The sequence below is a fragment of the Suricata suricatta genome, chromosome 1 (genome assembly GCF_006229205.1).
Source record: "Suricata suricatta isolate VVHF042 chromosome 1, meerkat_22Aug2017_6uvM2_HiC, whole genome shotgun sequence".
NCBI lineage: Eukaryota > Metazoa > Chordata > Mammalia > Carnivora > Herpestidae > Suricata > Suricata suricatta.
The window spans coordinates 50,387,074-50,400,652 of record NC_043700.1 but is presented as its reverse complement, the minus strand read 5'-3'; the positions used below and the strand labels follow the sequence as shown (position 1 = coordinate 50,400,652).

Sequence of the window (13,579 nt, the reverse complement as noted above, 5' to 3'; positions counted from 1 at the left end):
GGGAGTGACACCCATCCTTGTCCCAAGACGGGCTTCCCAATCTCAATCCAACTGCAGATCCTGAAACAAGCTATGGCCTTGTAACTCTACTTCAGTCTCTCATAGCAGTGGCCTGGGAACCCTCTTGCTAGTCTTCCAGGAACCCATCAGGGGACACATCAATCTTTGCCGTGGGAGACAGACCCACAGTCAGTGTGACTGTAGCTCTTAAAGGGGCCCCATAACCCAGATCTAGTCATTTTCAGTCATGGTCCAGGAGTGTTCCTGCCTACCCAGGGACCTGAAGGAAGACACCCCGACCTGTGTCCTAGGAAACAGGCCTACCAACTTCAGTCTGACTGAAGATCCAGAAGCAGCCATGTGACCAGGTTCCAGAACCACTTAACTGAGTCTGAGGGCAGTTTTGTCCACCCAGAAATTTAGCAGGAGGCACATCAGTCAGTGGACTGGACACAGGCCTACAGATTTGAGTCCCAGCTGAAGTTGGATTGAAGTTTGGGTCTCAGGTTTGTGGACTGTGAAGAGTTCTGTGACTCATTTCAGAACCTTTCAGCCATGGTCCAAGACAAATTCTTCCCACCCAGTGGCACACTCGGTGACCTAGCAGGAGCCCTCCCAGGAACTGTGAGGGAGCCACCCCATCTGTACACCTGATAACAGTCCTACAATCTGTGGACCTTGAAGTTGACCTTTGTACCAGCACCAGCCTACAAACCAAAGTCCTGCAGGCAGACTGTTCATCCAAGGACCAGACAGAATCCATGCCAATCCAAGCACCAGGTAACAGGCCTGCTGACTATGGATCCCACAATACACCCAATAGCAGCCATGTGAACTGGCTCCAACTCTGCTTAACCTTGACCCTGAAGAAAATACCATCATCCTGAGGATCCCAAATGAGAAAATCTTTATCTACTGAAGATAGTCTATAAAGACTTGAAGAATTGTTTGTTCCTTAAAATGCACAAATGCAAATGCAAGGCTACACAAATCATAAAGAATCAGGCAAACATGACACCACCAAAGAACAGTAATAAAACTATAGTAACCAACCCTAGAGAAATGGAGACCTACAAATTGCCTGACAAAAAATTCAGAGTAATAATCTTGAAAAAGCTCAATAAGATGCAAAAGAAGTACAGATAAACAACTAAATGAAAGCAGAAAAATAATGCATGAACAAAATGAGAAGTTTAATAAAGAAATAGAAGTCACTAAGGAATAACCACTGGGTGGTCTTATGTTGCTATTCCACAGAGGCAAACAAAATGGAAATAAGGTTGACAGAAAACAAAAACTTTTTAAAAAGAATAGAAAAGAAATAGAAACCATAAAAAGAGCCAAAAAGAACTCTTAGAGCTGAAGATTACAATGCCAGAAATGAAAAATTTGATAGAGAGATTCAACAAGAGACTCAATCACGGAAAAGAAAGAATCCATGAATTTAAACATAGGTCATTTGAAATCAACCAGTTAGAGGAATAAAAAGAAAAACAATGAATAAATATATGGGACACATGAAACACCATTAATAGAACAATAGGAATTATGAGAATTTCAGAAGAAGAAGAGACAGAGAAGGGCAGAAAGGTTATTTAAAGAAATAAAGACTAAATATTGCCCAAATCTTGAGAAGGATATGAAAAAACAGTGAGGCTTAAATGGCCCCAAGCAAAATCAACCTAAGGAAAATTACCCCCAACATATGTAATCAAATTGTCAAAAGTCAAAGACAATTTTTTAAGCATCAAGAGAAAAAAGACTTATGCCATACAAGGGTTCCCATGAGGCTATCACCAGATCCTCAACCTTACAGGCCAAGAGGGAGTAGAATGACATATTCAAAGGGCAGAAAGAAAAAAATCAGCCAACCAATATTACAACTAGCAAAGCTTTCCTTCAGAAATGAAAGAGGGATAAAGACATTACCAAAGTCTGAGGAAGTTTATCACCACTAGATGTGCCTTCCAAAAAATGTTAAAGGGTTGTTGTCAAGTAAACAAAAAGATTAATAAATGAATAAACAACCCAACTTTACACCTCAAGGAACTAGAAAAAAAACTAAGCCCAAAGTCAGCAGAAGGAAGGCAATTATAAATATTAGAATAGAAATAAATAGACACTAGAAAAAAATAGAAAATATATTAAAACTAAGAGTTGGTTTTTTGAAAAGATACACAAAATTAACACCTGTTACCTAGAATAATCAAGAAAAAAGGCAAAGAACTCTGACACAGAATATCCCAAACCTATGATGACTGTTTTTCATCACAAATTAATATATTGTGATACTTTTTGTGTACCAATCTTATGAGACTGTTTTCTGTGAATCTGATCCTGGGGGATGGATATGCTTTTGGAAACTGGAAAACCAAGAGATAGACCTTGAATAATGGTAAATTCACAGGTAAAACGACAGTCCAGAGTCAGACCACTCTTCTTCAGATAATAACACTACCTCTCCCCTCAACCCCTACAAAGCTTAGCTTGTACAATATCACTATCTTATTAATAACTCTAGAGTGGACACTACCTGTTGAGTGATGCTTCTGTGTACAGGGTAGACCAGCAGAGGTGTTGCCTAACGAGATGACTGTCAAAAGTTTAAGCCTTCTAACTTCTTAAACTCTCATCTTTCCCCTAAATCTGTCCTTCACAAGGCTATTCAATGGATCTATCTAAAAGACATATCAGATTTTATCATTTCCTTTCATTCTCTTTAGTAGTACCTCTATAACATATTGAGTCTGCATTTGTTAACATTTCACTCACAGTCTTTTGTAAGTTGGTTCTACCTCCCTCTCCAACTTCATCTTTAACCACACCCACATTCTAGCAATACATAGATATGTGTTTGTATCTGCATACACCTTGCTCTTCTTTACCTTTGTGCCCTGATACTGAGTTTCCTTGGAACCCTTTTTCCTGTACTACCTAATTCCCACTTATCCTTAAAGATTCTGCTCCAGGGTATCATCTTCTCCAGGAGATGTTCCCCCCAAATCTCAATTTTGTGCCCCAACTTTCCATAGCATCCTGTACATAAAAATATTGTAGCTTTTATCTCATTATATTAAAATTATAACCATATGACCCATGTGACTGTGAGGGCAAGAATCTTCCAAATACTGCAAATCCTTGGAATGCCACACAGGGCCTGGCATGAAATGGAGTGCCACAAATGCTGAACACATTGAACCTAACTGAATTTTCCCCTTCTTCTGTTCTCTGGAGACCCTTATTTTATTTCTTTTTGAAAAATGTTTATTTTTTTAAATTTTTTAAATGTTTTTAATTTATTTTTGAGAGACAGAGAGAGATAGCGTGAACAGGGGAGGGTCAGAGAGAGAGGGAGATACAGAATCTGAAGCAGGCTCCAGGCTCTGAGCTAGCTGTCAGCACATAGCCCGACATGGGGCTCAAACTCACAAACCATGAGATCATGACCTTAGCTGAAGCCAGATGCTTAGCCACTGGCTAAGCCATCCAGGCGCCCCTATTTATTTATTTTGAGAGAGAGAGAGAGAGACAGAGAGAGAGAGAGAGAGAGGGAGAGAAAACAGGAACATGCATGTGTGGGAGAGGCAGAGAGAAGGAGAAGAAGAATCCCAAGCAGGCTCTGCACTGTCAGCACAGAATCCAACATGGGGCTCGATCTCACAGGGAGATCATGACCTGCGCTGAAACCAAGAGTTGGATGATTAATGGACTGAGCCACCTATGCACTCCTAGAGACCTCAGTTTTCATACTAGAAACAGATGGATATGCTGGATTTCTCCTTCATACTCATAGTGATGCTCTGGCTCTTGCATGTTTCCCCAGATTAGGTTTGTACCTTGCTTTTACAGATAGGAGTCGAGAAAAGAACAGATGGGCTGAGGACTTGCTAACAGTTATAAGTAAGGCTGAATATTTGTCACATGCCAGATTCTTGATGAGTGTTGCAGGACAGTCTTTCTCCACAGTGCCTTCCAGAAGCAGAGATAAGGACAGCCCAGTTTGTTACAATTGTGCTAAGAAATTTGAGGAGGAGGAAGAGAGTTAATTCTTCAAGAGAATAAGCATGTTCTGTACACAATCTGGCAGAAGCTAAGGAAGAATGCCCTGGGGACTTCTGGGCACTAGTCCCAGTGATGTTAGGGCATCTGATCTTGAAGGCAAGCACTGAGGCCTTTCTTCCCTATGTGTGGCCAGGGACAAGGTCCAAGCCAACATTTCCTCACAGAATGTCCTAAAACTCCAAGTATAATCAAATTTTGCTAAAGGTAATAAATAAATTCGCCTGATTACACACCCCCTTCCAGGCAGGTGTCTCTTGATCACTCAGAACAAACTGATCTCACTCTCTCTCTGAACTTCTGCAGGTGCAGAGAGTGATTTCTTCATTATTCTCATGTTGAAGCAGCTGTTATGGGTAACCAGCTGGATTCTTCCTGCCTACTTGTGGATTTGGGTTTTGGTCTGAAGTCATCTCTCAGGGCCTGTATAATCTTAGAAGACTGAAACTATGATCTTACCCTCACTCTACACCCTGCCCTATTATACAATTAGAGAAACATGGTGAAAGGGTAAGGGGTGCTGGACCATGGTCTAGAAGAGCCAGTATTTAAGTTAAGATTTGCCAGTATTCAAAGGAGTTGTTGTTCTTGGGCCCGCATTCCTGTGGCCTGAAGTCCCTCAGTTGTGAAAGGGGCGGCAGCAATGTACTCTCACCCTCTGACTTCAGTGGGTTCTCCTGCAAGCTCTATCTGAAAGATCCAGTTTAATAAAAGCCAACAAGTGACTATTTGTAGCATAGTGAGTTGTCTACAACATGAAATCCTAAAAATGAAACACCATGGTTGGTTAAAACTCTGTCTGAAAACTATTTAGCAAAGATGCTAATTCGAAATGGTTCATGCTACATTGTGGGATGGTTGGGGATCTGGAACAGGGCCATCAAGTGCCCAACGGGAGGATCCAAGCAGCAGCTAGTTGTCAAGTGATATGAGAGTATTTCACCATGTTAGTAATTTGGCACATATTGGCTGAATACCCATATGTGACCCTTATCTGAAAGTTCGCCGAAGGAAAAGCTATGTGTCTGCTAGACCAATCGATTCTTGGTCACTCCAGTGGAGTCTGCGAATTTAGGCCCCAAGAGTTTTAGAAAGGGGAGGAAATTGGAAGGGGAGGAAATTGGAAGAGGGTCCCAAATTCTGCAAGTCTTATTTTATTTTATTTTATTTTATTTTATTTTATTTTATTTTATTTTATTTAAGAGAGAGAGGGAGAGACTGAGTGAGAGAGAGAGAGAGAGAGACCAAGAGCTAGCAGGGTAGGGGCAGAGAGAGAGAGGGAAACACAATCTGAAGCAGGCTTCAGGCTCTGAACTGTCAGCAGAGCCTGACATGGGACTCAAACTCGTGAACTGCGAGATCATGACCTGAGCCAAAATCAGACACTTAACTGACTAAGCCACCCAGGCACCCCTCTGCAAGTCTTATCTTAAAAGAACCATAGTGCTTTAGGGAAGAACCAGCTTGTCCAAATCTCTCTTGCTCTTTTCCAATCCATCTCTTTCCCCGATTCTTTGACTTATGGGATTATACCAATAAGGTCAAGCCCCTTCTCACCTTTTTTTTCCTATTTTCATGATAAAGAGAGGAAGAAGACCTAACAGTTACCAAAAGCCCACAGAGCTCTTTTATATATATATTTGTCATCTCCATTCATCTACATGAAAACCTTATAACAAGGTACGTTTATTTTTATTTTACAACTAAATGAGCCTAGATTCAGAGAAATTAGATAATTTATTCAATGATACATAATGCACAAGTAACAGAGTCCAGATTTGCCAATGCAAATCTAACAGAAGCCAAGAGTTATGTTCTTTCCACTGCTCTTTCCATGGCCTCCTTCAATGGAACATTGTTAGAGAAATTTGGGGGTTATAACAAAGACCATTCTATCTCATTTATTTCTGTTCTGTATCCCTTCGCTTAAGAACCTGAGCAAGTGCCCTCTACAAAGTGAATCTTCTTTGACCTTTCCTACCTAAGGAGATTTGGTTTCCACACATCTCAGCTCCTGGAAGTGAAGACCTGGCATAGCACAGCCCTCATGTCTCTGATGCCAAGTTTATGTTTCTTTACTATTTTGCCTTTTTTTAAATTCCTTACTTGTCTTGAAAATCTTGTCTTATTCTTGAGTAGGATGAAGATCCTGACAGATATTTCTATCAGAAGACCAACATCTATAGCAGGTAATAACTGCAATGTACAAGAGTGTAAACTTTGGAGTCAGGTCATTTCGGTTCAAATGACAGCTCTTCCAATTGCCTCTCATCTCCCGGGCATCAATTTCCTCAACTATAAACTATGGATTAAAATATACCTACCACGTAAAAAGATGGCAAGGGGAAAACTAGAATGAATACTGGAATTGTTGTATTAGAATTGAAGATAATATAAATTAAAAGTGAAGTGTATGTATGGTATATGCTTGTATGTGCCTTTACATACATGCATATATACATGTGTTTCTTAGCTCAGTCCACTGTGATGGTCTGGAAGAAGAGCACTGTAATAATAATAGGGGCGCCTGGGTGGCTCAGTCGGTTAAGCATCCTACTTCAGCTCAGGTCATGATCTCACAGTTCGTGGGTTCGAGCCCCACATCAGGCTCTGTGCTGACAGCTCAGAGCCGGGAGGCTGCTTCAGATTCTGTGTCTCCCTCTCTCTCTGACCCTCCCCTGCTCACTCTCTCTCTCTCTCTCTGTCTCTCAAAAATAAATAAAAAACATTAAAAAAATGTTCAAATAATCATAACCTAGAACCCAGGTCTTAGCTTCTAAATACCAGTCTCCACTAAGCAGAAGGAGAGATTCTTGAATAGAGTCTCATTGCAAGTCTAGGACAGAGAAAGAACAAGATAAGATAAGCCTGGAAAAAATGTGTTGTGCCAGAAAGTAATGGTACTCAGAGTAACACAGACATGTGAAAAGGAAACAGGGACTGGCCAAACCAGAACATGTAAGCATCAAAATAAGTGATGATAATAATGGATTAAGCTCCATTGAATAAAACAACAATTCATGAGTCCACACTCATATATATACATACATATGAAAAAGATAAAGCCTTTCTTGCAGTGGAATGCCAACTAATATAGAAAGAATAATGGAACATTTAAAATCACCACTTAGTAGCCATTATACAATAATTCATGCAAAAAAAAAAATCAATAGATGTGAAAGCTAGTGAGTAAAAGTGGAATGAGAACCAGTATTTCACATTACCCCAGAGTGTACTTAACATTTCACCACCTACAAAAGACTTATTAATATGAATTAGTATGAAAGGGAAAGAGATAACTTTACAGAAGAAAACCTGTAAGACACAACCTTAACAAGTGAGAAAATTAATGCCACTAGTAATAGGACAAATCACCTGAAAATGAAAACAACACAATTTCATTTCTATGATTTGCGGACAAAAAAAAAAAAAAAAGAGGAGGCACAGAGGGAGTGCATCATCAGGATGCAGTCATGAAGAAAAGTCAAACAAACTCAAACTGAGAGATATTTACAAAATGACTAACCAATACACTCCAAAAATGTCAGGGCCATGAGAGTCAAGGAACAGCTGAAGAACTGTTTCAGATGAAAAGAGCCAAAGTCAGGGGTTTGCTAGGTGGCTCAGCTGGTTGAGTGCCTGACTCTTGATTTCAGCTCAGGTCACGATCCCAGGGTCGTGGGACAGAGCCCTGCATCAGGCTCTGTACTAAGTCTGGAGCCTGCTTGCTATTCCCTCCATCTCTCCCTCTGCCCTTCTCCCCCACTCGCACTCTCTCTCTCTCTGTCTAAAATAAAATAATATCTGAAGAAAAATAAAAGACACAAAGTGACATGCCAACTGAATGCAATGCTTGATCTCATATTTTCTTTTGCTACAAATCACATATTGGGGCAGTTGGAGAATCTTGAATAAGATCTCTGGGTGAAGGGTAAATAGGAACGCTTTTTACTGCTGAAGTTCTTCTGAAAGGTAGGAATTTTTCCAAAATTAAAAGTTTATAAAAAGACCCACCTCAGATTGTCAGGAAGATTAAAGGAGTTCCTGTATACAAAACACTTAACACAGTGCCAAGCACGTGGTTACTCTCAACAACGGCAGTAATACAGAAAAAGAATGTTAACTTCCAGTAATACCAGAACACATATTAAAGTAAGTGTGTTTGACACTGTTCCTAGCACTACACTAAAATTAGAGAGTACCCACTTAAGGGGAAGACTTGACCTGATCCTACCTGAGTTTACAAACTGCTTAAGAAAATAGAACTTACAGAAGGTTGCAGAATGGTGCCAAAATGAAAGTCAATATTTGATTAAATAGCAGAATAATTGTAACTATATAGTCAGGACAGGGCCAGCGAGGGAGGAAACTAACTTGTGTCTCTGCTACTGCCTGTCAGGAAATCACTAGTCATTTTACAAGCTTTCTCTCCTTGTATCTCCTTAAAGATAACATTCTTTGAATTTTTAGGTGGAAACATTAAGGTCTGGGAAATATGACAAGCATTTCTAACTTCTTAACGTCCACTTTAGAACCTATGGCTTGACAATGCAATTGCCTTTTCTGAAAAATTCAAGATTTGTCGTTGGCAGTCTGACAGATTGGCTATACCCAGTGACTTTCTGTTGATGGTCTTTTCTTAAATTGATTATAAAAAGGAAATGTGAATTGACTGAATACAAAAAAGACAGTGATTTTAAAAAAAAAAAAAAAAAAGGAACTGTAACTGGCCCCTGAACCAAAGGAAAGCTCCACTGTGTCCCTGGGGAAACTAAGGTTGCTTGTCTAAAAGTACGGGTATAATTTGGGAGCACTGAAAGGTATGACATAAAAGAATGCAATCAGAAACGCTTTGAACAAATACTTATTTAGCCCTTATTTTGTACCAGACTGGGAAAGTAATGAGGTCCCTGATCCTCTGGGAAGTCTTTGGAAAGAACACTAGGAACAACATTGATACCAGTGTTGAAAGACACTAGGAACATCAATGATGCAGATAACTAAGATTTTAGTTTAACCTCACTAAGACCCCAAGTGGTAGAAAACACAGTGTATTACAAAGAGGACTTAAATAGGGGTCTCCACTTCCGGAATGTGGTGGACCAATTATTCTTAACCATGTTTTCTATCCAGGCACACAAAAATATCAGATGCTGCATTAATTACACAAACAATACTTAAATGTATTATTGTCCTCACAAGAAAACAAAGGCAATTACCAAGGAGCAATGAAAAACAAAAATAAAACAAAGGAAATTGAATCTAGAGTAGCACACACACACAGATGCAGAGATTGCCTTGGTATTAAATGCTAATGTCAGGAACCAACAGCTTTGAGGACTAACTTTGGTTGGGGAAGGAGAGGGGACTAGGCTTTGGTTGTGAGCAAAATAAAGGAACTGGTCATGATCTTTTGGTTCATGGATTCAAACCCCATTTTGGGTTCTGTGCTGACAGCTCAGAGCCTGGAGCCTGTTTCAAAATCTGTGTCTCCCTCTGTCTCTGCCCCTCCCCAGCTCTCTCTCTCAAAAATAAGAATTAAAAAAATTGTTTTAATAAATATAAATAAATAAAACATTGAAATACTTGCATATCAATTGACAACTCGCTAATGCTTTGATCCTCCCATTAGGCACTTTATGCCTCTGTTCCACATCCCCAGCTCTCCTAATCTAGCATAACTATTTTATCTTCTTTCTTTTTTCTTTTTTTTCTAGCATAACTATTTAGAAGTAGCATTTTTACTGCTAAATAGTTTTTAGCATAGAAACTATTTCCTTTAGACCAAGTTTTCATCAACCGTGGTGTTTTACATTTAGGATTTACAGTTGAAAACCACTCCCTATGTCACTGAAGGTCACTTGTTGGCCTCTATTCAATTGGATCTGTTTAACCAAATTGATATCTAATTCTTTGTAACCACAGTGATCTGTCCTCAGGAGTGAATTCAACAATATGGTGGAACAGGACTCTCCAGACCCTCCTTCCCCCACAGACACTCTAACTCAACAATAATACACAATCAGTTCCCTTTGTGATCAAACTTTAAACGAATTAAGAGCCTCCTGCAACCCACATGAGCATGAAAATAGTGCATCAAACCTGGTAGGAAAATTTGCACACTCAATCAACATTGTCCCTTCCCACAGTTCAGTGTGGCACAATCAGGAGAAAACTCCCAGATTCTCCCCGGGGAAGGAAAGAGAAAGGTGAAACATACATAGAATGTTCAAATGTTTAAGGGACTATCCAAGGGACTAGCTTCGGTCTTGTCTGAATCTATGCCTTGAAAGGAAAAGGTGCCAGGTTGGGGGCCACTGAGAACAAAGCCAATGATGTGGAGCACTGATTCATCACAGCTCCTCTTCCCAGTTCAGCATTGAACAAGTGAGAGAAAAGTCCCTACACCCAATTTCTCTGAGGGGAGGAAGAGTTAGAACATGCCTCCAATGTTCTGGCATTTCATGGGGCTGCCTGAGGGCCTGGATTCTATCTCATTTGTCTCAGGTCACTGATGGGACCCACATACTCTAGATATCTAAGTGCTACTGAGAACAAGAGAGCTGGGAGTCTTAACGCTGGTCTAGGGGACCCGAAGCAAGGCAGAGGCCAGTACAGCTCAGCAGCCTCTTCCTCAGTGGGGAAGTAGCGGAGCATGCATCCAACATTCTGACTTTTTGAGGGATTTCCTGTGGGACTTGTTTTTTTCTTGCCTGACACAGAAAGTTTAGAAGTCTGGGAGCTACTAAGTACAGAGAGCTGGGCAAGTTTTGCAAATGGAAACATAAAGAAATCTGGGATAACAATAGTCATATAAGAAAAAATGGACTTTAAAACAAAGGTTATAACAAGAGACAAAGAAGAGCATTACATACTGATAAAGGAATCAATCCCAACAAGAGAAAAATGCAATTGTAAATATCTATGCACCCAACAGAGAAGGACCTAAATATATAAAGCAAATAATAACAGATATAAAGGAAGAATTGAAAGCAATACAATAATAGTAGGGGACTTTAACACCCCATTTACATCAATGGATAGATTATCCAGACAGAAAATCAATAAGGAAACAGTGGCTTTGAACAACACATTATACCGGGCAGACATAACAGATATATGCAGAACATTCCATCCAAAACTTCACAATACATTCTTTTCAATGGCACATGGAAAATTCCCGAGGATACATCACATGTTAAACCACAAAACAAGTCTCAATAAATTTAAGAAGATTGAAATCACATCAAATATCTTTTCTTCCTTTTTTTAAAAGAAATTTTACTTTAAACTTTTTTTTTTAAGTAAACTCTAGGCCACCCATGAGGCTCAAACTCCTGACCCTGAGATCAAGAGTTGTATGCTCTACAAAACTGAGCCAGCCAGGCCCCCCTCAAGTATCTGTTGACAACAGTGTAAAACTAGAAATCAACTATAAAAAATTAAAAAATGAAAAATAAAAAATACACAAAAATGTGAAGGCTAAATAAAATGAAAATGAAAAAATGTGAGGTCTACAAAAATGTAAAACAAAAAAAACCCCCACAAAAATGTAAGGCTAAACAACATGCTACTAAACATCAAAGGTCAACAAAGAAATCAAAGAGGAAATTTTAAAAAATACATGGAGACAAATGAAAATGAAACCCAATGGTTCAAAATCTTTGAGATGTAGTAAAAGCAGTTTTAAGAGGGAATTTATAGCAATAAGGCCTACCTCAAGAAACAACAAAAATCTCAAATAAACAACTAACCTTTTACCTGAATGAACTAAAAAATAGAACAAAGCCCAAAGTTAGTGGGAGGAAAGAAATAATAAAGATCAGAGCAGAAATAAATGAAATAGAAACAAAAACAAAAACAAACAAAAAGAAAAAAACACAAAATAGCAACAACAATAGAAAAAATGGATGAAACTAAGAGCTGGCTCTTTGAAAAGATAAACTAAACTGATAAAGCTTCAGCCTGACTCGTCAAGAGGAAAAAGAGAGAAGACTGAAGTAAAATTAGAAATGAACGAAGAGAGGAGAGCCTGGGTGCCTCAGCCAGTTAAGCGCCCAGCTCTTGACCGTGGCTCAGATCATGATCTCACAGTTTGGAGGATCGGGCCAGAGTTGGGTTCTTCAATGATAGAGCAGAGCCTGCCTGGGATTCTCTCTCTCTCTCTCTCTCTCTCTCTCTCTCTCTCTCTCTCTCTGCCCCTGACCTGCTCACTCATGCTCTCTTTCTCTCTCTCAATAAGTAAACATTTTTTTAGAAAAAGAAATGAAGAAAAATTACAACTCGGTGAAAAAGCACAGATGGTGGGCCATGCCCTTGGCTTTAGCATGGTTGTGTCCTCACATTCCATGACTCCTCCAGCAGACTCTTTCATATGACCAACTGAATCACCATCACATAAAATCCAATCACCTCTCAAACTGCTGCCTTTGCACTGGTTCCTGAGACAAGTGAGTCCATACACGAGCCCCTCAAAAGAAGTATCTCAGATCCCATAGCCCCTCAGAGTCCCTGGATATAAGCCACATTGGTTTTCAAAGACAGGCATTTGGGGGGCGTGGTCTCTTTGGTGCAGGTCTCAAGGGCTGGGGTGCCCAATGTGTGACAGAAACCCCTCTCCTCAGGGAGAGGCTTCAGAAGGGAGGTCCCTCCAATTGTGGGTCAAGAGCCAGAGGTAGGGTTTTGGTGAGACTGTGTCTCTGCCTCTCCTACCCCATCTAGATGTGGTCCTTTTATCTCTTATGGAGAAAGCAGTTCAACTAGTTTTCAGTTCTTTTTCAACAAGAATTATTCCATATGTCATTGTAGACTTGGTGTGCCCAGAGGGGGAGATGAATTCAGGGTCTTTCTACACAGCCATCTTGAACCACCCCATAATTTGTAAAGTAGCTTTTTTTTTAGAAAATAAAACTCAATAGTTTTGCAATTCATTCAGTGGCAACTGGTAATCATCAAATTAGCATTTATTATCTTCCAAAGTGATTACAGTAGCTGTGCTGTCATTTCTCTAGAGTGAGCAGATACTTAGAGTCACAGACATTTCCTGTGTAAGATGCATCATATACATCAGACTTGGTTTGTCACCAGCATTGATAAAACCAGGCGTGGGGAAAGAATTGGGTCAGGGGACACATGCATGGTCTTAATATAGTGAATGTTGGGATGGCCCTGATCATTACAAAATCAGAACAGCAAGAATATTCGCAGTACAAATTATTCCTCATGGACAAGCCAGTAGAAAAAATGGACAAATGACTTAACTAGATACTTATCAAAAGAGGAATAAAATAAAATCGAAGTTAAAAAAAAAGAGGAAATCCAAATGACCAATAAACATACAAAAAGCCCACCTTATTTGTGATCAGGGAAATTAAATTCACCTGCCCTGAGGGACCACTAGAGAACTTCGTGGTTTCCAAAGTACCAAGGTCTGACTACACCAAGTCAGTCACTAAGAACATGGAATGACCAAAATCCTTATATATTGCTGATAGATATATAAATTAAGAAAAGGCACTTT

General features: G+C 39.7%; 1 non-coding gene across 1 annotated transcript; it reads right to left on the bottom strand.

Moving 5' to 3' along the window:
- Positions 1-13,134: 13,134 nt before the first annotated feature.
- On the bottom strand, positions 13,135-13,266 carry LOC115303719. The gene has a single exon (XR_003914212.1). It is a non-coding gene; the product is annotated as a small nucleolar RNA SNORA72 (small nucleolar RNA).
- Positions 13,267-13,579: the final 313 nt, after the last annotated feature.